At 41.8% G+C, this 26125-nt stretch overlaps 1 long non-coding RNA gene across 3 annotated transcripts in view; it reads right to left on the minus strand.

Annotated features, from left to right (window-relative positions):
* The window catches only part of LOC106527590 (uncharacterized), a 256880-nt gene extending 238324 nt beyond the window's left edge, over positions 1-18556 (minus strand). Inside the window, exons 1-2 of one of the 3 annotated variants that reach the window (XR_001311406.1) lie at positions 18538-18556; positions 10342-10690 (exon numbers count right to left, since the gene is read on the minus strand). This is a non-coding gene — a long non-coding RNA (uncharacterized LOC106527590). Of the gene's footprint in view, positions 1-10341; positions 10831-18537 lie in introns of those variants that run through there. The other 2 variants (XR_001311405.1, XR_001311407.1) reach the window with 2 other exon arrangements.
* Positions 18557-26125: the final 7569 nt, after the last annotated feature.

Below are 26125 nucleotides of genomic sequence, written 5' to 3' on the forward strand. Positions count from 1 at the left end.
TGTTTGGATGCCAGAATACACATCATGTTTGGAGGTCAAATGGCACTGCACATCAGCCCAAAAACACCATACCAACAGTGAAGTTTGGAGGTTGGTGATTACAACATTACAACATTAATGTTGTAATGTTGTTAACTAAAGATAACAGAGACCATGGAGATTTCTGTTTGTCAAGATTTACTCTGTAGAGGAAAACTACTGGATGTAAACATCTGACTGCAGGTAGAAATGTGTGAAAGACAACATTCTAACAAAAACATTTAGTTTTGTTACCAATATTATTATTTTTAAACTATAAGACACATCATGATGAAATGGTGTAGCTGTATCATTTTTATTTTATTTTTTGTTTTAAAAAGTTTTATTGAAAAACAGAAGCTAACAGAAACATTACAAATACACAGTTTATATGCTCACAGGAGTGGGCAGAATTATATTTATATTATATATTATTTTATCCAGCAAATTAAATAAATAAAACCCTTATGGCTTGACTACAAGAGGGGCAACATCCAGCTTTTATTTTATTTTTACTATTATTTTTTAACATTTACAAGCTACAAGAGTTAGCATGTCTACAGGTGAACTGTAAACAGCCTACATTAGAGAGGCTAATAAATAATTAATAGCATCAGCTTGTCAGGCTGCACCTCAGCCAAAAATGTCTTGATCAGTAAATTAAACAATAATCATCACAATAATAAACAAACAGCTATTTTTATATTTGTGAATGTCTTCACTGCTGGATGTACATCAGCTTCTGAGGCTCAGATTCAGGGTTTCTTTCCCAGCAGTGAGCCTGGAGGAGCTACAGACACACCCACACTTTCTCTCTCTCACACACACACACACACACACACACACACACACACACTCGCCGAACCACAAAGCAGATCAAGTGTGCCTGGAGAGCTCTATAGAGAGGCCAGTTTTCCTCATTAGACCGTGCGTGCACCACTCTCCAAAAAAGCCCCGACTCTAATCACTGTCACCAGACCTCAGCTGAAAAACAGATAATTAATGTTGGGCCCTGCCTCAATCAGCCTCCGTGCTAAACGGCTCCGGCTACATGAGTGCGCATGTGTGTGGGTGTCTGCATTTGTCTGTTTGGAGCCTGTCGATGTAGAGCCCCCCGCCCCTACACACACGCACACACCCAGGAGACCACGGATGCTCAAGCCATCCACAACAACAATTTCTCCCGAGCTCGTCTCGGCCCTCAGAACAAACCCAGATAATGCACGTTTAGAGAGCTCGGGAAGAAATACGCCACTTTTGGACAAAAAGCCACTTACTGAGTTTTATTTCACAGCTTCTCCTTCACTGACTCAATTGTCTCGCCCCCTTCCTGCTCCGTGGCTGCCCTATGGTTCCCCTTCACCCATTTATTACATGGAATGGACTTCTTAATCGAATGCTTTGCAGAGCAGATTTATTTATGTTCTCTTTTTACTTCCTAAAGGCAGTTATTAATATTTTATAAATATTTGATGATACTTTGTGTGACCCTGCAGAGAATGGCAGAGAGGAAGTGAAGGTTAATGCTGGGGCTTCAGACTGATTAAATGGAGACCAAGTGGATAAGGCCCACACAGCATTGCTCTAGAACATGTAGGGTTTTAACAAGATAAAAAATAAATAAATGCATAGCTTTGTTTTATTTCTTACTGGTTTTCAGTTATGTTTTGGGATTACTGGTTACATGGAGTGCCACAGCAGACTGAGAATCAAATATGACCCATTGCTGARATAAATGATGAGAGAAAAGAGCAACAGGTGAGTGTCATGATTGGGTATAAAGGGAGCATCCCTGAAAGGCTCAGTCATTGGGATGGGGCGAGGTTCACCATTTTGTGAACAACTGCGTGAGCAAGTAGTCCTACGGTTTTAAAACAACATTTCTCAACGTACAATTACAAGTTTAGCGTTTTCATCATCTACAGTCCATAATAATAGGGGTGTCCTGATCCGATATCAATATCCAACCCATCSTCACCCCAAAGTCGTTACATATTGACGCTTGGTCAGGTTCCCTCTGCGTCTTATTTTGATGCGTCGGTACCCCCCTCGTGTCAGTTATTAACAAGATGGGGCGTAATCTGTTCTCATCATTTCAGAAAGTGTAGAAAATGCACAAAAACTAACCGCCCCAAACCCAACACAGACAGAGGTACAGTAAAAGAAAAAAAGTCAATAAGCAACATTTGTATATTTTATTATCAGCTGAGCTGTGATGAAAAAAAAATACCGTCAAACAGTGTTATAATACTTGAGACTGGTCTTGGTCTTAAGACCGGTCTCAAGACCACTTTTTGACGGTCTTGGTCTTGTCTCAGTCTTGGACATTAAGGACTCGAGTTTTATCTCAAGACACCACTATTTCACCACAGCTGTGGAAATATCACTAAATAGCCAGATTATTGTCCAAGTTATTAGTTGACATTCTTGCTTTCATTGGATCTGACCATATAACATTCTCCCAGTACACTTCTGGATCATCCAAATGCTCTCTAGTAAACTTCAGATGGGCTTCAGCAGGGGGACACATCTGACAGTGCAGGATCTGAGTCCCTGGCAGTGTAGTGTGGTACTGATGGCAGCCATTGTTACTTTAGTCCCAGCTTTCTGCAGGTCATTCACTATCCCCTTGTGTGGTTCTGGGTTCTTTGTTCACCATTCTTCTGATCATTTTGACCCCACAAGGTGAGAACTTGCGTGGAGCCCCTGATMGAGGGAGATTATCAGTGGTCTTGTAGGTCTTCCATTTTCTAATTATTGCTTCCACAGTTGATTTCTTCACACCAACTTTTTTCCCCACTAGACATGTGTACAGATAGAATACTCCATCTTTTAGGACACTAGTTTTTTATCTGGTCTTGGTCTTGTCTCGACCTTGCTCTCTCTTGGTCTTGTCCCTGTCTCGCCCTTTCTTGGTCTTGGTCTTGTCTCTGTCTCGCCCTTTCTTGGTCTTGGTCTTGCCTCTGTCTTGCCCTCTCTTGGTCTTGTCTCTGTCTCGCCCTCTCTTGGTCTTGGTCTTGTCTCTGTCTCGCCCTTTCTTGGTCTTGGTCTTGTCTCTGTCTCGCCCTTTCTTGGTCTTGGTCTCGTCTCTGTCTCGCCCTTTCTTGGTCTTGGTCTTGTCTCTGTTTTGCCCTCTCTTGGTCTTGTCTCTGTCTCGCCCTCTCTTGGTCTTGTCTCTGTCTCGACCTCTCTTGGTCTTGGTCTCGACCTCTCTTGGTCTTGGTCTCGACTTTGTCCAAACCCTAAAAGTCTTGGTCTTGTCTCTTTCTCAAGACACTGTGGCCTTGGTCTTGACTTGGTCTCAGGTTAGGTGGTCTTGACTACAACACAACCGTCAAATATCGTGAAACCGGTGTAATTATTGAAAATACCATGATATAAAATTTGGGTCATCCCGCCCAGCTCTAGACCCCGGACTGTGGAGCAGCTGAAGTTGTTCATCARGCAGCTTTTTGCAAAATGTTGCAGCATCAAACTCAAAATAAGTGAATATTTACAAATCACAATAAAGTCTATCTGTTTGAGAATTAAATATCTTGTCTTTGCAGTGTAATTGAATACAGGTTGAAAAGGATTTACAACCCTCATATTCTGTTTTTATTTGCTTTACACAGCGTCCTGACTTCATTGGAATTGGAGTTGTATTGTGGAAAAACGCCGGCCTACATTTTTCTATCAAACTTACTTTCAGACTGAAAAACTACACGTATTTATCCTGCAACAGTCTGGTTCTATATGTTTCTTTTTCTTTATGGTGGTGAACGTATCATAAGTGACAAGTGGTCAACAGCATGGCTCAACATTTCCACCCTAAAACTGCAGAGTGCCAATTACAGACCGAGAACCACGGATKTTGTTTCATACATAACAAGCCTTTCCAACCTTCCTGTCAACCTGCAGGGTGGAGACGTGCGAAAGCCCGGAAATTAAACGCGAGCATTGTTTGCCACGCTACTTTTACAAGTTTTCGTAATTTAATGAGAGAAATAGACAAAAATAACAATAATCTGTGTTTTGACGTTTGCATTGTTGTGTTTATTCCCAGCTTGGGCTGCAGCGACTGCCTCAGAACTCACAAGCACGCTGCTGACGAATAGAAAAATATTTTTAGAGCGCCACTGCACTAAAAATATGCACCTGGTCTATTTTTGACAGAAGCAGTGTCAATTTATACAAAGCAGGTGAATTCGACAGAAACTCGGACTGGAATCTTACAAAGGATTCAGTCACCGGGTAAAATAAAAATCCTGTAAAAACTAATGGTTTATTCTCATCTTTATATTATTAGAAATGGTAATAATCAAACAAATCAAAGGATTTTAACAGCTAAAGCTCCAGTAGATGAAGAAAACAGATACTTCGTAAGATTTTTATATTAAAAGTAATGGACTTTTATAAAGTAAAACTTTGAGAAAAAACAATAAATTTAAAAAAGTGTAAGATGAAGGTCAGCCATGAAAGAAAAAATCAATTTTGTTTCTGTAGCTCACAAACAGAATGGAGAACAGGAAATTTAGCTGCTTTTTAACCATTTATTCATTTAATATAAAAGCAAAACGAATTCACATATAAAAAAAATACATGGTAAATAAAATGAAAGGTAGCAGAAAAAAGAAAAAGTCTTGATCTTGACAAAAAAATAATCTGCTTCAAAAACAAAGGGATGGTTTTGTGGTATGGCTGTGATTAAACCACTGAAAGAACAGTCTCTTAGAGTTGTGATTTTAATGTTAGCCAGACTCTTTTGATATTATTTTTATTTAAAAAAAACTTGCTTAGAAATTCTACATTTGTTTTTAGTGCTTTATCCATGATGTGTTTTTGTTCTATTAAGGATACGTTGAAGATGTGTAAAGTCTCTAACCCAAGAGTTAAATGTCTAATTTTGGTTGTACGTTCCGGTAGCTTTATTTCTACAAATTATTTGATTTGATGATGACTTTGTCGTTGTACAGATCACAATGAAATTACATTTAAGAACACCCATTCAAGAAGACAGACTTTAGTCCTTTTTCATTGTTGTGTTTTGTTTCTTTTTTGTTTTGGTAGACAACCTGATGAAATACACTGGGTCAAACTGAAAACCCAACCTTAAAACAAATCAGCGTTGACCCAGCAACGAACTGGCAAAATAATCTAAATTGGGCTGTTGTGGGTTTTGAGTGGTAGACAGACATGCGTGGAAAGATAGCAGCTACCGAAGAGAAAATCTGCAAGAAACTGTTACAAGTTTGTGAAAAACCTTCTTTTTTTTTTATAAATCGCACAGATGAGTGTATTTCTAGAGAAAACAGAAGCACTCGGAGTTGCAATGTATCTCTTTTGTATTTGATCAACAACACTTTTGCCCTGCAATTACTTTCTTCCTCACTCACATTTCTGAGGCAAGGCTATCTGTCTCCGAGTCTCTCTTCAAACACATCCTGTTGTCTGGCTGTCCGTCAGCGAGGAAAACAAAATTCAATATTTGCAGCACATGTCCTTCATCAGTGATTTGTAGTATTCACAGCTGTTTGAATAGGCTGTGAATTCTATTGTGTAAAAATAAAGAAATAAATAAACACAAAACACCAATTACAGCATCAACTTTGATGCCCTGCAACAAACTGCATCCGTGTCAGGAGTGGAAAACATAATGGGCTGGATATTTTAATWTAATTCAGCTTCCAATTATTTTAATGTAATATTTTTTAATTAAAAATTAAGAATGGCTAATTTTTAATTAAAGAATTGTTTGAAGGAACGAATATCACCAGCAGTGTTAGACCGAGAGGATTTATATTGATAATAGATTGTTTCGTAGTTAGACACAAATGCACAGCGAAGACCAACTTTACCAGGTCACAGGTCAACTGGACAAAAGCTGATTTTTATATGAAGAACTCAATAAAGCTCAAAAAGCACGTAGAGATATTCATGAAAAATCACATCTACGATTCCTAAAGTTTAACACAAAACAGTTTAGAGCAAATACATGGGGTTGGTATGACAGCGTAAATGTACCTCTTGAATTTATGCAATTATGACATTTCTATAACAACCTCAGTTTCTTCCCGATAAACATGAGGTTGGCCCGCTACGCACATTTGTGTTGATTTCTAACAATGAAATGGTCTATAGCAGCAGTTTTAAAACGTTTTATAGTCCGGCCCACAAAATAATCGATTCTGAAAYGATTCCTCGAATAATTCGAGTGATTCGATTACTAAAAATCCTCAAGGAAAATTATCTGCCTTGAAAAAAATTTTTATTTTTTAATTATCTGCCTCGAAGTTTCGTAAAAAAGTAGGTCCTTTTAAAATCAGTGCACTTTTGCCAGCCAGAATATTATTTGAGTTACACAACGCTACGTAGTTAGCGCTTCCGCTAGCAGTTACAGTTGACGCGTGCATGCTAAGTGCTACGTTTAGCAATGGAAAGAGAAGAGTCCCAAAACGAGGCGCTCAGAAAATGACAGAAATTGTGAAAAGTGTGGGATGATTTAAAACTAAAGAGAAAAGACGACAAAGCGCAATGTGCCGCACGTTCTCGATGTTTCTGCACCGGAACAAAAACAGCTGATGCACATACCGAACACGTCCAGAGTTAACAAGTATCGTTCATGTTTCCTTTCTGACTAATCATAGTTTCTACCTGGCAGAGTTTTATTAAACAGTGTGGAAGTCCTGTGATCAAAACAACCTTTAAGTGTGCAGCAACACATTGAAAGCATGAGCTGAAATATATTTATCGGTTCATATGCTTCTATCTTAAGAGATACCTGAGTGAATATTTAAAGTTTAAATATATTTATTGAAAATAGTAGGATTTGTTTCCTTTTTGCTGCTGGTTTTTATGACTTTGATACCTGTCATTAGCCTTCATTTATTACTGCTGTCATATACAGTATAGATAACCAGTCAGGACTAAATATTTTATTGTTAAAATGGGAACTTAATGAAAATATGAATTTTTTATTAACAATAACATTTGAACTCTACAAAACTCAATTTGCAACACTCAGATTTTTATATTACCCATTTTATTTACTAAATGTCGAACATAAAAGATCCCAATCTCTTTTCCAATCCATAAAAATGAATCACCATAATTTAGCTTTTTCAGTGATGSTTGAAAATGATTGAGTGCTTTTAAGTAAAGCCTCCTCAAACCTCAAACATAAAGACAAACAACTGGAGCTTAAAACATTTGAAATAAATACAACTGGTATTATAATTTTACTTTGATTGCAGCAGGATTATCAACTAGTGTAGATTACCCCTTCACAATTGTCATAAATTAAGCTTAAGTAATGACTGCAGATGATTTTTTTTTAATTCGATTTCTCGATTAATCAACAGAATAATTGATAAATCGTTTACTAAATTAATCGTTAGCTGCAGCCCTACTTGTGACCCCATATATTACTGGTTTCCCTATGTTTACATAAAATAACTGTGTTAAACATGGGCATAATAACAACATAACTGTATAATACTACTTGAATTTATTTACGGTTTGTTAAATGTATATTTTAGTGATTATTATGATGAAAATAGTCCATTAGCAATTTTTTGCATTTACATTAATATAATTGAAATCACTCTTGACCCTAACTTGATGTTTCACGACACAGTGAGGTGTCCCGACCCCACATTAGGGAACCATTGCTCTATAGTATGATCTGTTAGTGTTCAGAGTCTGTGTTGGGAATGAAGCTCAGCTACTACCACACCAAATAAGAGCTCAGTATCTGTACAGCTAGCAGTTATAGCTGTGTTTGACGTTTGTTTACCTGTRGTGGCCATCTTGAATTTAAGTTTCATTAAAATCTGTCCACTGTCTCATGAGATATTTTGCTAAAGCTACAATCATTGCCTCTCTGTCTTTGGTCAACAGACAATAATACCAAGCTTTTATTGGAAAAATAAAATAAAATAAACACACACGAGGGGAGCTCTCCCCCCCCACACCGCCTATGTCTTCCAGAGGATATAATTTAACCAGCAAAGTATCTGATCAAAATGTTTGAAAAGCTCTGGCATGCAGCATTTATTGACTCCTTGAATGTGTCTTTTATACATTCAGTCATGGCTGAATAAATGATTTGAGGCTGACACATATAGTTCGACCTTGTCAGAAGCCGACCCCCAACCCCCCACATTTCCTTTTGCATGCTGTGTAATTGAGCCTTCGTGGAGGATGGTCCTCACTTTGTAAGGATCTGTATTGATGATCACAACTGGTTACCAACTATCTAATCAATAGCTGCATACACACAAGCAGAGGCTAATATTTAAGGTGAGACAGTAGCTTATCTCGCTTTTACAAGCCGTTAAATAATTGTAAAGATCACAGACTTAAGCTAACAACACCTCTGGGGTTACCAGCTTCACGGTGAAAGATATATGTCATTAAATATGTTTCCTCACATAAAAGGCTATTAACTTTTCTTCAGTATATTCCTGGACAATGCTGCGTACAACAAGGAAAAGCCCTGTTTAAATTGGTCAGCGACTCTGAAGCTGATGGGCTTTCTGCATTTAAATTACAGACGTTTCCTGTGAAGGCCACGGGCAACTCAGAAATTAAAGTTGCATTAATTGAGAGAGTTTAAATTACTTCTCGCTTTTGTAATCTCCCCTCGTTGAGGCCTGCAAGTCTAAAGCTTCTCCTATAGCTCTGCCAATAAATTCTGATGTTAATGTTTGTTTGTTTCCWCGTTTGGGAGAGCCGGAGCAACCGGACAAGGAAAAGATGCATAATTGTCTTGTTTACCTTGATTTAACAGTGTGTCTGCCCAAGTTTAACCACAAGGGTGGGGAAATATTTTTGCCAGGGCCAGGTAGGCGAGGATGTCAATCTTAGGCTTTWTTTTTTWTTTTTTYSTTTTTTTTTTTTTTTTTTTTGTGCTGACACACGAGCAACCGGAGCCTCGCTGTGTCCCTGGAGCAACTGCATATTTGCAACAGTCAAAATCAATCGCTCATTTAGATTCAGCAACTTGGAAAACATGAAAAAAATACATAACCCATGGCCATGAAACATGCCAGAAAATCATTAGAATCAGAAATGAACAAGTTTATCCTTTTTTTAAAGTGACAGGAGATATAATTGGATTTTAAAAAAAATCACAGTAAGTGCTTAGAATTTAATTTTAAACATAGATTTCTGCAGCCACATCATAAATATACATTATTTCTCACTGCAGGAGTTTTAAATTTAACAGCAGATTTCAGAACCTGCAGGGGCTTCAACGTGCACGTTCTGTTTTCCACATTTCCTCATCAGATTATCAAAGCGRGCGAGCGGCTCCACAGATGTAATCTAAACGGGAACACAACTGGCCGGTGCCATGCAGCTGTGGCACCGGAGCCAATGGGAGCTCGTTGAATCAGAGTGTGGATGTAAACACAACGTCTACCCCCCCTTGCAGGCATCACTAGAGGAGCTGATGACAAGTGCCGAGCAGCCCTGTGGTGCCTCTGATACAGCAGGAATACTCTCCAGGGGGAATGCAATCTGTGTCCTTTGTACAGATTCACCGTCTGCACTTCCTCGCCTCTGAGCGGCTATCATATCACACTACCCACTCTGGAAACGGCAGAAGGAAATCATAARAATCGCCTCGGCCAGAGATGAACCAGAAATATAATGAAGAAATAGCGTGGCGTAAAMGGATGCAGAGCTCCCCTGGCTGAGTGCTAAATAATAAGCTGCAGAATGGCACAGGATGCCATTGAGCACAAAGTACCCCCCCTTTCCCTTTCCTTCAACCCACCCAGGCATCTACTGGTTTACAGCAGCTTATACGTTTAGGATGGGAGATAAAAAAAGAGGACCGCTTCGCTCATGTGGTGTTCCCACATTCCTTTATTGCCAATAAAAAGCAGCTAAACTGCAGAAACAAGAGAAGCTCCGAACATCAGAGAAACATCACTGAGCTACTTTTCCTCCACACACACAAACGCGCAGGTTCCTTTTTTTCAGAAAAATACTAAATAAAATTAAACAAATCCTTTGGAAGTGGACGGAGAGTAAAATCAGACTTTTTGTTTACATCCTGTGTTGTGTTGTAAACAACAAACACAAGGCAACACRAGCAGCAGAAGTGAAGAAACACTGCACACATTAGGAAAAACAAAAACTGCAACTCTTTGATTTCTATTTTTACCTGCCTGGGGAAAAAAAAGACAGCTGAGCGGAGGACGGATGGTGTGGTGAAGTCAGTGAAGTGTTTGAAGTAAATGTGCTGGATGTGTGTGTGTGTGTGTGTGTGTGAGACACAAAGTGTGTGTGACAGCGTTGAGCCTGAGTGAGAGGTGAAAGGGCTGCTGTACTCACAGTTGTGCTCTTGTTTCCCTGTGGTCTGCCGGTGTGTCAGAGTTTCATCCTCTCAGCGTTTCTCCCTGGGCTGGGCTTCCTCTTCCTCTTCTGACCAAAAGGTGCGAGGAGGAGGAGGAGGAGGAGGAGGAGGAGGGGATACACAGATTGAGCGCTAAGGAATGAAACTAAAGAGAAAAAGAGAGAGAGAGTGAGGAAGAGGAGGTGCAGGGAGCGGGTGGAGGGAGGGCGGGCGGCGGATTGTGATTGGCCTGTCAATCCGGGAGAGGGAGCGGCGGTGTCGGCGCTGTGAGGGCGGCGGGCATCCCAGTCCGTCTGCTGGCTTCTCCGACTCAAACACCTCCAGAGCCTGCAGAAACACAACACACTCGCTTGTTGGCTGGCTCACGCCTCACACACACACACACACACACACACACACAGAGGCAGGGGGAGGAGGGGAGGCAGACATGTTCTGAGGGCCGATGACAGCTTCAAGCTGAAGCTTCTCCTTGGCTCCTCAATAATGACAGGTACTGAAGCTCCCCCTCCCACACACACACACACACACACACACACACACACACACACACCCATCTCAATTACCATAGCCACAGCAGATGTACTGAGCACGTCACAAGCAAGGCTGAGGACGAGCTGTGGGCTAACTTATCTCGTTTAATTTAAGCGAGCTGTAATCAGAGCTCCGGTTCGGTCCGACCGGATGCAGGACGGAGGCGGCACGGCGAGGGCGCGCCAATTAGTTCCTCCCAGGTCAGAGAGCAGCGGGCTGCAGCTGTTTGCACGCACGAAAACAAAAACAAAGTAAAAAAATACCCGACCGCTGGGACGACGGAGCACTGGCTGCAGCCCGCTAACACTAATTTAACTGTGATTCATGAGGCTGTCAATACAATCCCACTAATTTTAGAGACTCCACACCCAAAACATGGCCAAAACAAGGTTTGGTCCGAACAAGAGGCACTGTCAAGGATATTAAGGCTGACATTTCTGCAGTTGACGCCCAGTTTGCAGCCGAATGTCAAGCAGCGGTATGTTTTCCCCCTCATTAAGAGCCGTGCTCGGTCAACAGCGGACCAGCTCCAATCGGCTCCACACAGTGTCCCATGAATCCCATCTCCGTCCTCTTCACTCCACCAAATTCAATTAAAAAGAGAAATTGGCAATTAGATCACTGTTATGATCCTGTAACAATGATCTAATCTGTAATTCATTGGCTGCTGTTCCCCTGAGGGGGGAGGTGCATGATGGAGTGGCTCGGAGACTTCTTGGCATCCACCTCGGCTCAAGAGGCGCACAAGGGCGCAGGCAGGGCCCCCCGATGCTAAAGGAGACCTCAGCGGCATCACCTCTGGGGGGCCTCGACTCGCCCCGCGGCAAGAACACGACCCCCGCGACACGCGCTCGTTTGTTTCACTCTCGTCGGCCTGAGAGCTCGTTTAGCAGGTTGCATGTGTAATGTAGGAGCACGCTGAGGACAYGGAGTCACAGCAAAAAAAAAGCAGAAATGAACACTTTCTCTTCTCAGGGGAAGGTTTTTTTTTGTTTTGTTTTTGCTCGTTAATTGAATTATGACCATTTCATTTGTTTATTGAAGGATGCAGGGGCAGTTTGCCCTTTCTAAAGCTTCAGGCTGACCGTCGCGTTAGCCGTGTTTCCATCAACGTTTAATGCACATTTTKAAATATCGCGTCAGAAAACGTGAAAGGAAATGGCGTGATTTGAAAAAAACTTCCTCTAATTCGCAAAAAAGTTGATACGCTCACTTGAGGTGTTTTTTATAAAGCATTACTGCGCAAATGGAGAAATGGAAAACAATTTGTCAAATAAGTTGTGACATAAACATTTACCTCACATGGTTGATCAGCTGTTCCTACTGTCTGAACGGTACCGGTACCAGAGCGACTGGGCTGCCACAAACGATTATTTTTATAGTTGATTAATCACCGATTATTTTTTTGATTAGTCGACTAATCGGATTATACGTTAATTGAATATAAAACACACAGCTTATCGCACCAAAAGGCAGCAGCTATTATATAACCATGGTTAGATTTTAGCTATATGCTAACTGACTGAGCCTGGTTCTGCTGGAGGTTTCTTCCTGATTAGCAGGGAGTTTTTCCTCTCCAGTGATTCAACACAATCTGCTGGTTTCTTCTTTAGATTGTTATTTTATGTACAGTGCCCTGAGAGAACGCATGTTGTGACTTGGCGCCATATAAATAAACATAAACTTAAAAATAATTGCTGTTAGTCATCGACTATTTTAATAATCAGTCATCGAATCGACTAATCGTGGCAGCCCAACTCTCCTCCCGCTGTCGGCGTATTCTCAGTTATTCCCGTAACATGAAGAGAATTGCATTTCTTTCTCTACGTCTCCAAACAGCAGTAACAACCTGAACTAGTTGATATGACAGAATAATTACAACTTTGATAACTTCTCTCCATTTTCCTGAGATGCAACTTCTACTTCCTGTTTACTAAACGCATGCATCAGACGTAAGTGAGTCGCTTCAAGCCAGTTGATGGTAGCACGTCTGATTCGCAATTCTTCGTATTTTCCTTTTTGCGAAATTTTTAAAAATTGGCTCAAAATTTGAATTAAAATTAAATGGAAGCATGACTACTGAGTCAGCAGGCAGAGGGGAAATCCAGACTGGAACCAGAGTCTTGTTACCAGYGGAGTTGCCTCTGGAGCAGCGCTGAAGCTTCGGCACATGTGGACTGTCTGCAGCACTTAGGATCACTTCTCTGACCTGCAGCAGCAGCCACACGTGGTGTTTGTTATTTAAAAGCCCTGTTACCTGGCAACATTTAACACATTTACACCTTTTCTATCTCATCATCCATCTCGTGGCGATTATATTTAGTCAGGGGATAAATGCAGTGTCCTTTATAGGAGACACGCACACCCACTCAGAGCCAGTGTCAACAGGAAAGCAAACTGACTATCATATATTGGAGTGTGTGGGCTTGTGACACACACACACACACACACACACACACACACACTCAGGAACAGTGTGATTGCTCTTCTTCGCTCGTTTAGCACTTCTAAGGCAGAGATCCCCAGAGGCCACCCATCACATCCAGTTACTGTGGCGCCGAGACACGACCGAGCCCCACCTGGCTGCTCTCACCTCAATCTGTAGGAGGCAGGAGGCAGTAGCACCATGTCGCTCGCTTTCTCACTTACTCACACACATCATTCACCTGAGATCAAAGATGTGGTCACACACACACGCACACAACGATATCTCACACCAAAGATCAAGAGGGCCTTTCGGCTTTCACAAACTCGCCATCACGCGCATTAACTTGTAACAAATCTCCATCTCGTCTCGGAAAATTGCTGAACCGCCTGTGGTAACTTGGAGCGTCGCTGCCACGCTGACTTTTCCTGGGAGGTGAGGGGGCGCTGGGAAAAATCATTTACCCCCCCCCCCCCCACCATACACCCCACTAACTTCAACAAATTAGCTGTAATTAACATTAAATGAGTAAAAAAGTGTCATCCACGGAGCGCCGGTGAGACTAACAGATGGTATACATGGGAAACCGCTTCATTAACAGACACTCTTAAAAGAACAGGACTAATGAGACGGCGCTGCTTTGACTGTTGAGTCATGCTGATGGCATCAGGTGCTGAGAAGGGGGTTGTAACGGCCTGCTCAGGGGCGCYACCCCCAACAGATGCAAACAACAGACCGCTTGATGGGGAGAGTCTTTTGTGCGGATGGGTAGGGAACRAGGGGGTAAAGGATATGGAGGAGGTCTGGCCGGTGATTAGTGCGCTCCCTCGCCGGTTGAGCCCGRCTTGTCACCGGTTGACATGGGATGCAATTATAGGAGGGAAGTTTCGCAGCCCCCCAGGCATGTGCCAGGCATGCTGTCAACGCCGGCTGACGTGTGGGCTCTTGGCACTGCCAAAAAATGTGTCACAGGTGCTTATGTGTGCACAAAACTGCTACACACGGCTATAAAAGGGATGAACTCACGTTTAAGCGTGCGATCGCGAGCCGCCCGGTTGGCTCTCGTTTGAGTATTAGCTAAACCCTGTTCCACTCCCAGCCTTTCCCTCCATCTCTTTATTTCCTCTGAAGCTGGAAGGTAAAGCCAAAACACTCGTGACTCTGCTGGCTCCTCTCGCTGTTCCCACGTCTTCTCCTTTTCCCGGCCCAGCCTGCACACGACTCTGCCAGCAGTGCGAGTAAGCTCTATAAGACCCGAGGCAAATTACCACAGCGGGACACTACATTTCTTTTCCACATGCTTCCTCATCGTCGTCTTTTTCTCTCCCCCCCTCTCACCGTTTCTCTGCATGTCACAAATCAAAGTGTGGACCTCGGCACTGGCTGCACATCATGGGAGTGAGTGGCTCAAAATGAATTCTCCATCGGCAGATCCACATCTGTCCGACAGTGTGAGAGGAAAAATAGTTTTTTTCACCAAAAGACATTAATGACCGTCTGAACTTTTGTCCAAGCATTGTTTTTTTGGGGTTGTTTTTTTAGGAAATTGATTTGTACCAAGACTTTCATACCRCCATCGAGTGTCTTGAAAGCCATGCTAGTGGACCATCAGGTATGATTTTCCACTTCAGACAATTTTTTTAAAGGGGGGTAAGGGGGGGATCGTCTGAAATTGGATCCTTTGGCAGCTTCCAGTTCCTCTTAACTAGCCCTGGGCGACAATACTTAGAGGCAGCATTTCTCTGCTATCATTTCCAGGAAACTCTAAAGATGCCGCTATAAGATGGAGATGCACCTCAAACATCCAGCCGCCGTTCCAAACAAATACATCGCATTACGTGTTTGATTGTTGCAAACATTGACAACGAAGAAAACTTATGTTTAGTATTTAAAGGCTTTGGAATAAATRGTCTCATATTTCACTCCTTGTGAGTTTTTTGTACTTAATGAATTTTATTTTAGGGTTAAGTTAAAAATTTGATTATCAAGAGTTTATTGAAAAAACATCTTTTCTAAAACAACCTTTTTCTCACTCAGGTAAACAAATATTTGCTTTTAAAACCAGTTAACTTGTAGCTAAAGTTTCATTTTGAAACATTATTCTATTTTTTAACAATCAGAACAATGAGAAACAGTACTGTGAATTCCCAGCACTCCTGCGATTACAGTTCAGAGTCCAATGTTTAATCAGAAACTCTTTTGTCCAGATCCAGTGAAATCAGTTTGTAGAAGAACTTTTGATGTTTCTTCTGATTGGTCAGTTTCTGGAAGCCTTCAGTGATCTGAGATCAGGTCCAGAAGAAGAAAGAATGTAACTGCCCTTTTTCCACTAGCGCCACTTAGGGTTGGGCATAATCGTATCGTGTGCAATTAAACGTCAGAAAAACAATAATCAATTAATTTTTGGCACTTGACGATTAATACGACTAATGCCACCAGGCAGAGTCCGCTCGGTGCTCCTCTACKCTTCAAATATGATGAACATTAAAAAAAATCTGTAATTTATTTATSTATCAACACAATTTTAAAATTTGATGTATAGCCTGAAGTCTACAAGACACAATTTGGAACAGATTTTTAAAAAGAGCAAATCTTTACCACTAAAATGGTCATGTGACCAGGACATAAGGGTGTCCAGGTACTCCAGGGGATTAATCGTCAAATTAAATTGTTATGGGCTAAAAAAAACCAATTAATCGTGATTAATTTTTTTTGCCAATATTGCCCAACCCTGTGGTAGTGTCGGTACAGTCAGTGTCAGAACGGGTCAGTTCGGGTGCTTTTCCGTTGATGTTCCAGTCCGGTTCCAGTGTGTTTTGGGCGGTTGGTGGAAGTGGTTTTTGTGTTTTTCGGAAAAAAAAAACAAAGTTAATGCGCAAAATGAGATGAAAACACATTTGCCAAATAAGTTCTTAAATTTAAAAAGCTTGGCAAAAAATTGAATTAAAATTGGAAACACGACTAATGTCACTGCTACAATTGGAAAAAATGGCACCTCGAGTTGTTGTAAAAGCAGCTCAGACGCAAACAGTGACTCCACCCCCTAGCCAATCAGTGACGAACAGTGTTCTGATGTCGCATTTTGGTGTCGACTGGGACCGCTTGGAACCACAACAAAGAAGGTACTAAACAAAGGACTGGTTCCATGAATACGGCCTAATGGAAATGGCTTGGAACTGTACCGACACTACACAAAGTGGCACAAGTGGAAAAGGAGCATTAGACTCAGATCTTTGGAGCAGAGACCCACATGAGTTCATTTTATACAACAAAACCATTTTAAAAACGTTTAGGAACTGTAGCATCAAAAATCACAAACTTTAGGTTTGTGATTTTCTGCTGAGACATTTTATTTTCTGGAGAAACAAATTTAAGAATTGTTTACAGGGCAGTAAATAAGGTGAGGCCATGAAAAGTGTTTTAGCAGCATGTTAGCAGGACTTTAGAAGTCACTGGGGTCTACAGCCGTGCCCTGCTGTTAGCAGCAGCTGTAGTCGGCCGACAGGACGCGTCCCCGTGTCCTCTACTCGTGCCCCGCTGTGATCACAGCAGGCGAGCATATGATGCCTCCTTGGCCCCAACAGATCAAACTCAAGCACCCTGACCAAAAGACCCGATTAGATTGGAAGAACAAGAGCTAATTAAACAGGGTCTGATCAGGGAGTAAATTATTTAACACTGCCCACACGTTCCCGACGACTCCCTCTTCAGATCCAGAATCAACTTCTTTATGTCGCCCTTTGTCGTTTCCTCCCACCTCGCTTTGTCGTTCCTGTGGTTTTACTGCGTTTGCACGGCTGCTCTTTCATCTCTTAAATGGTACCATTCTGTAGCCACTCCGCAGTTGTCAAACGGTCACGGGGACAAACTCAGGGCCCGGCCTCATTAACGGGAAGCTTGTATTTTAACCAAAGATGCAATGCGGCTCTCTCAAATCAACGTGGAGCAGATGATAAAGATATCTCTCTGTCTTTAGATTTATTAGGGGTGCACTGATAAACCGGCCTATTTAGCACCGATTTCCTTAATGTTGGGAGATCGGAAATCGGCCGATACTTTGGGTGTTTTCACACAAGAAAGTCCTTTGGTCCGCTTGTTTGGTCCGGACCAAAAGTGGATTTTATTCTTTTTTCATTTGGCGCAGTTTGCATTCACATTGTGCTTTTTTTGCAAACAAACTACAACTTGTAAACAAAGCCACGAGGACCATTGCTCCCATTGGACAGAAAGGACGGGGGCAGGRCTGAGCGCACAGACTCGACAAACATGGAAAAAAACATGGAAGTCCTGCGTGCTGMRGTTCTGATGTGCCCATTTGTGCTGATAGTACAACTGCAATACCAGCGGCGTCAGTAAATGTGTGCCGCAACCCAAAGGAGACGAGATGCTCTGCGTGTTCTGACCCACTGCATGCTGCCAGCAGAGCTGCTAAGCAGGAGACGACGAAACAGGTATGATTTTTATTTAGCTCAGCAACRGTGGCCCGTGAAGTCCAAAAAGGAGCGCAAGATTTACGCAGTTGGTTCGATTCGAGTCCGGTCTGTATTCACACCAGAAGTGAACCTCACCAGAGTTTGTTTGGAAGCAGATTGAGACCACCTCAAAAAGCAGGTCTCAGTCCGGTTGTTTGATCCGCACCAGAGTTCGCATGAGTGTATTYACATCTGCACAAAAGATCCGGGCGGACACCGGAAATGAACTCTGGTCCGTTTAAAATGGAACAAATGTGTCAGGTGCGAGTGAATACACCCTTAGATAAGATCTGTGGAAAAGATGGGCTCCTCTACCTCCACAAAGGTCTGAAAATCAGCCACTGTCCCATTTTGCTTTGCTGTGAGCTCTACCTAATATCCAGTTAAACCAAGTTTGTATTGTTTCAAGGGTACTGTTCAATGTTTTTCAATAAAATAACATTAAACATTGAAGCTGTATTATGATTTTAAATATTTAAAACATCAGTATCAGCCAAAATTCGAATCTGCAGGAAGATTGGTGACCGGAGATTGTGCACCCCTAATATTTCTTGATAAAATGTTAACATTCTGGGATATTCTGCTTCCACACCGGTTGCTTTTTGTTCGTTTGGGTTTTGGTTTTTACGAGGGTCCCCCCCTCCCCAAACGATGAATATTGAAAGAAAAATCTCTTCCCTGTAATGGAGCTTTTCGCTGATGTTGTGACTTGAACTGCATGACCAAAAGTTCACAAGGAAACTCACGTATTCATTCACCCAGCAGGGGATGGCATTTTCCATTTCTTTGCTTTAGTGTCGTGGTCTTTTTCCTGACAGCGGAGCTCTCTCTGGGCCAATTTCAGACTTTCTGATCACCCACTGCACCGTGCACATCTCTCAATGGCTACAGGCTGCTAACTGCAAAACAAGCCCACAGAAAATCACTGACCCCTGACAGCAAAGACTGAAGAGGGGAGAAAAAAGGGTTCACARGCCTTGTAAACATCAAATTATGCATTTAGAGTTTTTTCATCACAAAACAATTAACCTTGAGAGAAGCTTTCAAAGTGTGGTAGCAGGAGAGGATCATATTGCAGCACATTTACCAAACAAATTAAAYGAATCAAAGATTCCTCCCAGGACCGAGGCATCGGTTAGTTTCAATAAATCATTCATGTTGCAAGGCTTTAAAGCAATGCTTCTTTTCCAATTTTGCATCTGCTAAATGCTTCATAGTGGTAAATATTTACCTTCACATCCTTTTTTATTAATAAGGACTGAAGTCAGACGAGGAGTGGAGGAACACAGAGGTTTCTGGAATGTATTGAAAAGGTTTTGTGTGCAAACTGGTGGGGGTGGAGGAGTGTTCAGCATCATCTAATTCAGGTATTTTCTAATTATTGAAGTTAACAGATTCAGAGAGGCTGAGCTCTGTGGGTTCAGGGTTCTTCTGCAGAGAAACGCTGGCGTGTAAGACCAGAGGAGGGCCGTGTGTCACTGACTGGTATCACTATCGCAGCAATGCCATGGGGACTTTGGGCCTATTTTGCATGCTTTCACTTGACAGCAGACATGCTCCTGTATAAAGGGTACATGGCTTCTTGGTGCTTCAGGATTTTCATACTTGTCTGAGCAGTTGAGGGCACTGAAAGCTGCATATTTTAGCTTCCAGTTTTGCAAAGACATGGCTTCTTCTTTTGTTTTAAAACAACATTTTTGTTTTATATTTAAAATTCACCAGAAATAAAAACCCAGCTTTAACAGCTTTATAGAAGAGCTGGAGGAATTACTTTACATGATTTCTTTAAGGAATCTGAAGATTGCTCCAGGATGATTATAGAGACAAGCAAAGAAAGTTAGTAGGGACGCACAATATATCTCTTTTAATATCGGTATTGGCCGATATTGGTCATTTTTTAGTATATCGGTATCGGTCCAATATGTAAAATTGGGCCGATATTAACGTCTGATAATGATTTCCCTTTTTTTAGCTTTGTGTTTGTGTTTTGGGAGGGGAGATGGTTGGTGGAGTGGTATCTGTTTGATCATGATATTGATGCTCTGTAGCCAGTGATAACTGAAGTAGGGAGTCATGTCAGAGGTCTGGTTGTTTATTTACGATATCAAAAAAAGACCTAAGCGTAATTGTGCGAATATGTATAATATAATTTTTGTGTCTGTGTAATATCTGTAAATATTGGTTATCGGCCATAACAGCAATAATTATATCGGATATCGATATTGGCTGAAATTTTCATATCGTGCATCCCTAGAAGTTAGAATTTTCAGAGGAGGGTTGTCTTGGTTTTTGTGTTATTATTTTTATGATGATGAAATACGAGCACAATCAGAAATAAAACAGTGTTTGTCATGAAAACAAGTCGGTAACTCAAGCGGAGCCTTGACATTCCACTGAGCAAAGCAGTCCGGGGACGTGTCGGCCATCTTTAAAATGCCTTTTCAACTGAGCGTCACTTTCATTTTTCAGCAACTAAATCAACAAACCAGTGATGCTAAATTAAAGAATGTGCATTGTGTTTATTTAAACCCATGTGTTTATTGGGTGGATTACTGGTTAGCTGTGTTGCCTTTGAGCCCCTGGTCTCTTGTTGTACTTTTGACCTTTCATGTGAGCATAAAATGATTATTACAGCTAAATATATTTTGTGCATTTGTTCAGATTGGCTTTTAATTATTTTTATTTTTTCCCCAACATTTGTAATATTTTTATTGCATGTATGTTTTGTTTTATCTATCTTGTTTTATCTGTTGTGTTAAAGCACTTTGTGGTTTCTGACCTGTGAAAGGTGCTATATAAATAAAGTTTACTTACTTATATTGGAAATATATTTTCATTTATATATAAAACCAAGGATAATTGTTAAATAAAATATACTTTAGAAAGAATGAGCACAATTTCAGTTTTTGTGAACGAAAGAGGAAAACTGTTTTTATCTTCTGTGTGGATGACACCAAAAGGAAAATATTAAAAATATGAGCTCCTTTTTTATTACAATATCAGTGTAATTAGTCACAGCACGCTTTATTGCTATTTTCAGTATTCATTGTAATAATATCTTAATATATTTTTTCATACATTTCTATTGATGCTGTTTTCAAATGGGGGAGAAATATTTCAGTCGTGTGGTTTAAGTACTCCTGCCTGAGCCAAATGAATCACGCTGCTGGACTAAAATATGACACAAAACATTTTCTTCATCTATTTGCACTCCATTACCAAAGAAATGCCATTGCATTTTAATGTGCTTTTGCTCTCTGCACTTTAATGCACTGAGGCTGTGCAGATGAATGTGTGTCTGAATAATCCAGGCCATATTCATTATGAAAACAACACTTTACTCCAGTGACAAAATGATGTTGACCTTTGTGAAATCGAATACTCACAAACTGTGTCTCATTGTTCAAAGATAATAGCTGGGCAGCATCCCTTGTAAGGCAGATGATGTTGCTGGCGAGCCGAGCAGCAGCCCAGTGATTGGGTGGGTGTCGGACCGGGGATGACTCATTCCTCATCGGCTTTGGGAAGACCTGGTGACAGGCTTCTGTTTAAGCTACTGATAAAAAGTGTTTCCTGTTGTTGGTCCTTTTTTTTTTCCACTCGCCCAGATAAACGACTGAGCAGAAACCTTCTTTTGTATGTGCAACGCCTTCCCGAGGTTTACTAAGCACGGCGCGCAGAGGGCGAGGAGGAAGTGTATGTTCTGGAGAGGGAGGAAAAGAATTAGAGAGCGAAAGAGACGGGAAGACAGCGGCCAGCCACCCTAAAAGGAGCTTTGTTCATTCCCCAGGGAAATTGCATCACATATTGATCGGCGCTCCCTCAATCTAATGGACACAGAGGGGGGAATTGCTGGTGGCAATTGGGAAATAGGTTTGAGAATAACAAGGAGTCATTAAGGCATAAAACTCAGGTTAGTCACCTGAGGACCTTTCACCTGCCTTCACACGTGCCTCTCAGAGCCGACTGCATGTACCGGGGAGCAATTCCACCGCAGCACCGGGTTCAGCCACTCAGACGAGCATTTGTCTCCATTACAGCCTTTACACCGGTAAATAAACAGGGGAGACAGACAATCATTCTGCATTACATTCATGACTATAGCACTTTACATTTTCTATCAGCGTAACAGACTCCCTGGGCCATCTCACAATCCTCACGTTCATTTTTTTTACTCCCTCGCTCACATCCTGAGAGTCTGTGTGGAACATTTACCATGAAGGAATTTCCACCACTGCTGGAACATTAATGCCCTCTTTTCCCGCATCTGTCTGAGGCGAAAACAGTGAGATCAAAACAAGGTCTGGATCCTAACCCAAATCTGTCATGCCATCAGTGGTTTCAGAACAAAAACTGAAGCACAGCCCTCGGTACCAGGCTGCACCTACTCTGTCAACCTTATTGACTGATTTGTCCACCGAAAGCAGCAGCAGACACATTTTAACCCAGTGTTGCTCCATTTTCCCCCCCTCAAACACATGCATTTCAACCAGTGTTTTCTCTTCTACTCTGCAAAAGCTGAATTGAAAGCTGCAGCAAGACAAAAGCAAGAGAGGGAATGTGTGATTATCATTAAAGCAGAGGGAAGTGGGAGGATGATTTTAGCCTGTGGATCTCACAGTGGGACGTGATGCAGAATGTTAGCGCTGCACAAAAGGTGCATTTTCTGTTCAGTTTTTGGCTTTTTTTCCCACCTAAATGAGCAAAACTAATATATTTTCTTGACATAATTATACTCCTTTTAGCTGCAAATGCACAACCAAAGCGGCGCACAATTTCAATTTGATTTGAATCGATTTTTATGGATCTTTTCATTTAATAAGTAACAATCTGCCCCGCGATTCGAATGCCACTCCATTATTCTTACAGGCGTGCAGACAATTTCACACATATCAGGCGCTTATGTGCATGTAAATTATTGATCACCTCTCAACCTTTTATATGAAACAAGAATTGACTTTGTGCATGTAAATAAGGCGCTACACTTTGCTGAGGYGTTTCCAGTGTCAGGCTGGCTGTGACTTTGATTTGGTGCCATTTGGATATTAAGTGCAGTGGAGGCTGAGTGCTATTACAGCCAGGGAAAGGCAGCACATCAATCTCTGTCAGGCGAGGAGCTGTGCTAGCTAACGGCAGCAAACAACTAAAACCTTGTGCATGTTAGAATCTGATCCTGGATCTGCACAATAACCTGGAAATATTACTAATTCAGTGTTTCATCTCTGGATTTGAACAAACATCAGATGCTGTCCTCTCAGTTTGATCGTATGATCCTGCTGTCTGAGTATTACAGATATTTATTTAAACATCATCCTTACAAGTTTGGATGCTTGTTTCGCGGTTGGGAAGCACAGCCAGGCATGAGGAAGTGAATGTGCGTATTCCTCGCAGCTCTACAAAGCTGTAACGCTCCTCTTGCAGAGCTGCTTTCGGCTTTGAGGTACCTCTCACGGGACGCTCCCCCTAAAAAGTTACCTGATGAGCCACTGTTCTCACAGGAGGGATGAGGCGGTGGGGTGCAGGATGGGTAGAAACAGAGATAGAAAGAAAGAGAAAGCTCTCATTATTTCTCTCTAATTGCCCACGAGCGACCCTCCTGATCCCCTCCCCTCCTTCCCCCTCCCCTCTTCTGCAACCAGGTACAGTGCCTCATTACAGGCAGCCTCCTCAGCTTTCCCAGGAGAAACCCATGAAAAGGCCATGAAAGGCCTCGTCTGACAGGGGCCAGCCAAACCAGACCAATTAACAAGGTTTTTCTCAGCCCTGACTTGCCACGCTGCAGTTTGCAACTCATCTGCAGCGTGAGACTTGCAGATGTCCAACGCTCGGTCGGGATGGCTTGCTCAAAAAAGTCCAAGGGCTAAAGTTGAATCGACGTCAGAGTGACGCGCAGCAGTTTACCTCGTGTCAAGATAAAACCCGTCGCTTTACCTGCAACCTCGAAAAGTGCGAGCACATGTCACGGTGGCTCAGGCCATAATAACTCTGACCCGTCTGCTTTAACCTGGCGTGCCGCTTTGTCGGAACACAAGTGTGAAATGTAGCACGCCGTAATTGGACCGGGTTTGCTCGTAATGCAAATACAACAACCTGTTTTTTAGCCTGCAGCTGTTTGCTCATTTTAAATGCCAGTCAATGCGCAAGTCTCAGCTCAACGCTTCAACCGGGACTTCCAGGATTTAAACTGCAGACGCTTCACAAAAATGCTCACACACGCAGGCGCTGCCATCTAGGTCATTTAAATGTTTCTTCTCTTTCACAGAGACTGACTCAAAAAGGATTTGGTGGAATTTGGATTAGCTTTGAAAGAAAAAAAGAGACTTAATTAAAGTTGAAAGCAAAGTTGGTTATGATTTTCTATTCAAGACCAAAAATAACGTTAGTTTTGGACCATGCTAAAACTCGAACAAGTTATTGAAAATTCTACATGCAGATGTTTTCTGGAGTATTGTTGCACCATAAAAGGCTAAAAGTTTTAGTGTCTCATCCTGGCGGTGCCAGCTGAATTAGTGTGTGTGTGTTTGAATAAATGACCCAGTCAAGGTGAGCTCCCCATGTCAAGCCAGGAGCATCAAAGACAAAACACGCAACCTTGCCAGAGGCCCTGCTTTCCTTTTCACTTGGAGAACTCCGGTTGTTACTCTCCAAGGCTTGATGCGTTCAAGCCCATCCTGATCTCTGTAATGACTGGTCAAAAAAAAAATAAAAAACCCGTTCAGACAACCTCCTGTCTAGTGGCATGAAAGAGACAACTTTCAAAGACAGTTCTCCTTCCTCCTCAGCTTTAAAAGAAGCAGGCGTTCTCTTCAAGGTCACRTCAGTTTCCGCTAGAGCGATTCAAAGCAAAAAAAAAGAAAAATCACCGGAATGTAAACAGCGCTGCCTGATAGAGTGGAGGACAATGATGGGGCCCGTGACAACGATCCCACTCAGCACGGCAGTCTGTGACAGTTTGCAGCGACCGTGTGTTTGGGCACGTAGAAAAAAAAAGTGAAGGAGACAAAGAGGAAGGGTTACGAGAGGTTGGGCTGGATGGAACCGGGTACTGATTGGTTTACCGTCTCATGGGGTGCATGTTTGCCTGCAGGGAAAGGTCACGGGAGGGAATAGGAGTAACGAGGTGTGAAGGGAAGACACCGTCCTCGGTTCCTGGGCCCTTGGAGACGAGCCACAGCGAGGCGTTAATGCAGATGCTCTGCAGATTCCCAGGTTCTGTTTATTACRCCTTACGAGGGAAGCCAACCTAGAGTCTCACCGTCAGTCAATACGGCTGAGAACATACTAATCAGAAACACAACCTGGCAGCAAACCCAACTCCCAGGGCCACAAAAGGATGAAAAGGAAACGCTGGAGAAGCTTGGCTGCTGATTCTATCAAGAACACAATGATCTGTGTACTGGGTTTACTCGAAAAGACCGGGTTCAAGCTCCCAGATAACACGAGCGACAGTGGCACGGCGCAAACATGCTTTTTAATTAAATGTAGTATTACCGTTTATTTACTGAGATCAACATGACGAGGCCAGTTGACGTTTGGCTCCCACTTGCGTGTGGTGGATATTTAGATCAAAACATACTTTTTCACAGATCCAAATCCTTGTCGTGAAGGGGATACGGACTATTTACTGCCTGTTTTCTTAGTGGTTAATAACAGCGTTGAGAGTCCAAGAGGATTTTAGTAAAACTGAAAGAAAATATTTTGAACTACAGAGCTTTCAAGATTTGAGAAATGCATTTATTACAGAACTAGATTTGTTTGTTTGTAATGGTAGTTGAGTCAATAACAATCCTCTGAGTTTAAATAAGAAGTAGGGGGGACCACCAAATCAATAAAATTGTTTTTAATTGGTTTGCAATAAGAGCTGTACCATCATAGCGTGTACTTATTAGAGCTGCACAATATATCGAACATTTATCATCATATGGTCATATCATTGATCCTTGATATCATTGATATCATTTATCACAAGTCATAATATTAAGCACGGTTATTGCACATCGCAGGTTTTTCTAATATCGTGCAGCTCTAGTACAAGTTTGTACTTTTATGTGTTTATGTTTTTGTATGAATCTTCTTCGTACACCAGAGTTAATCATGGAGTTCCTCAGGGTTCAGTGCTTGGACCAATCCTCTACTTTATAAATGCTTCCATTAGGTAAAATTATTAAACAGCATGGGATAAATTTCCATTGTTATGCTGATGATACTCAGTTATATTTATGCATGAAACCTGATGAATCCAACCAGTTACTTAAACCACAAGCATGTCTTACAGACATGAAAACATGGATGACTCTTAACTTTCTGCTTCTAAACTCAGATAAGACAGAGGTT

Source organism: Austrofundulus limnaeus, unplaced genomic scaffold, assembly GCF_001266775.1.
Source record: "Austrofundulus limnaeus strain Quisiro unplaced genomic scaffold, Austrofundulus_limnaeus-1.0 Scaffold333, whole genome shotgun sequence".
NCBI classification, from domain to species: domain Eukaryota; kingdom Metazoa; phylum Chordata; class Actinopteri; order Cyprinodontiformes; family Rivulidae; genus Austrofundulus; species Austrofundulus limnaeus.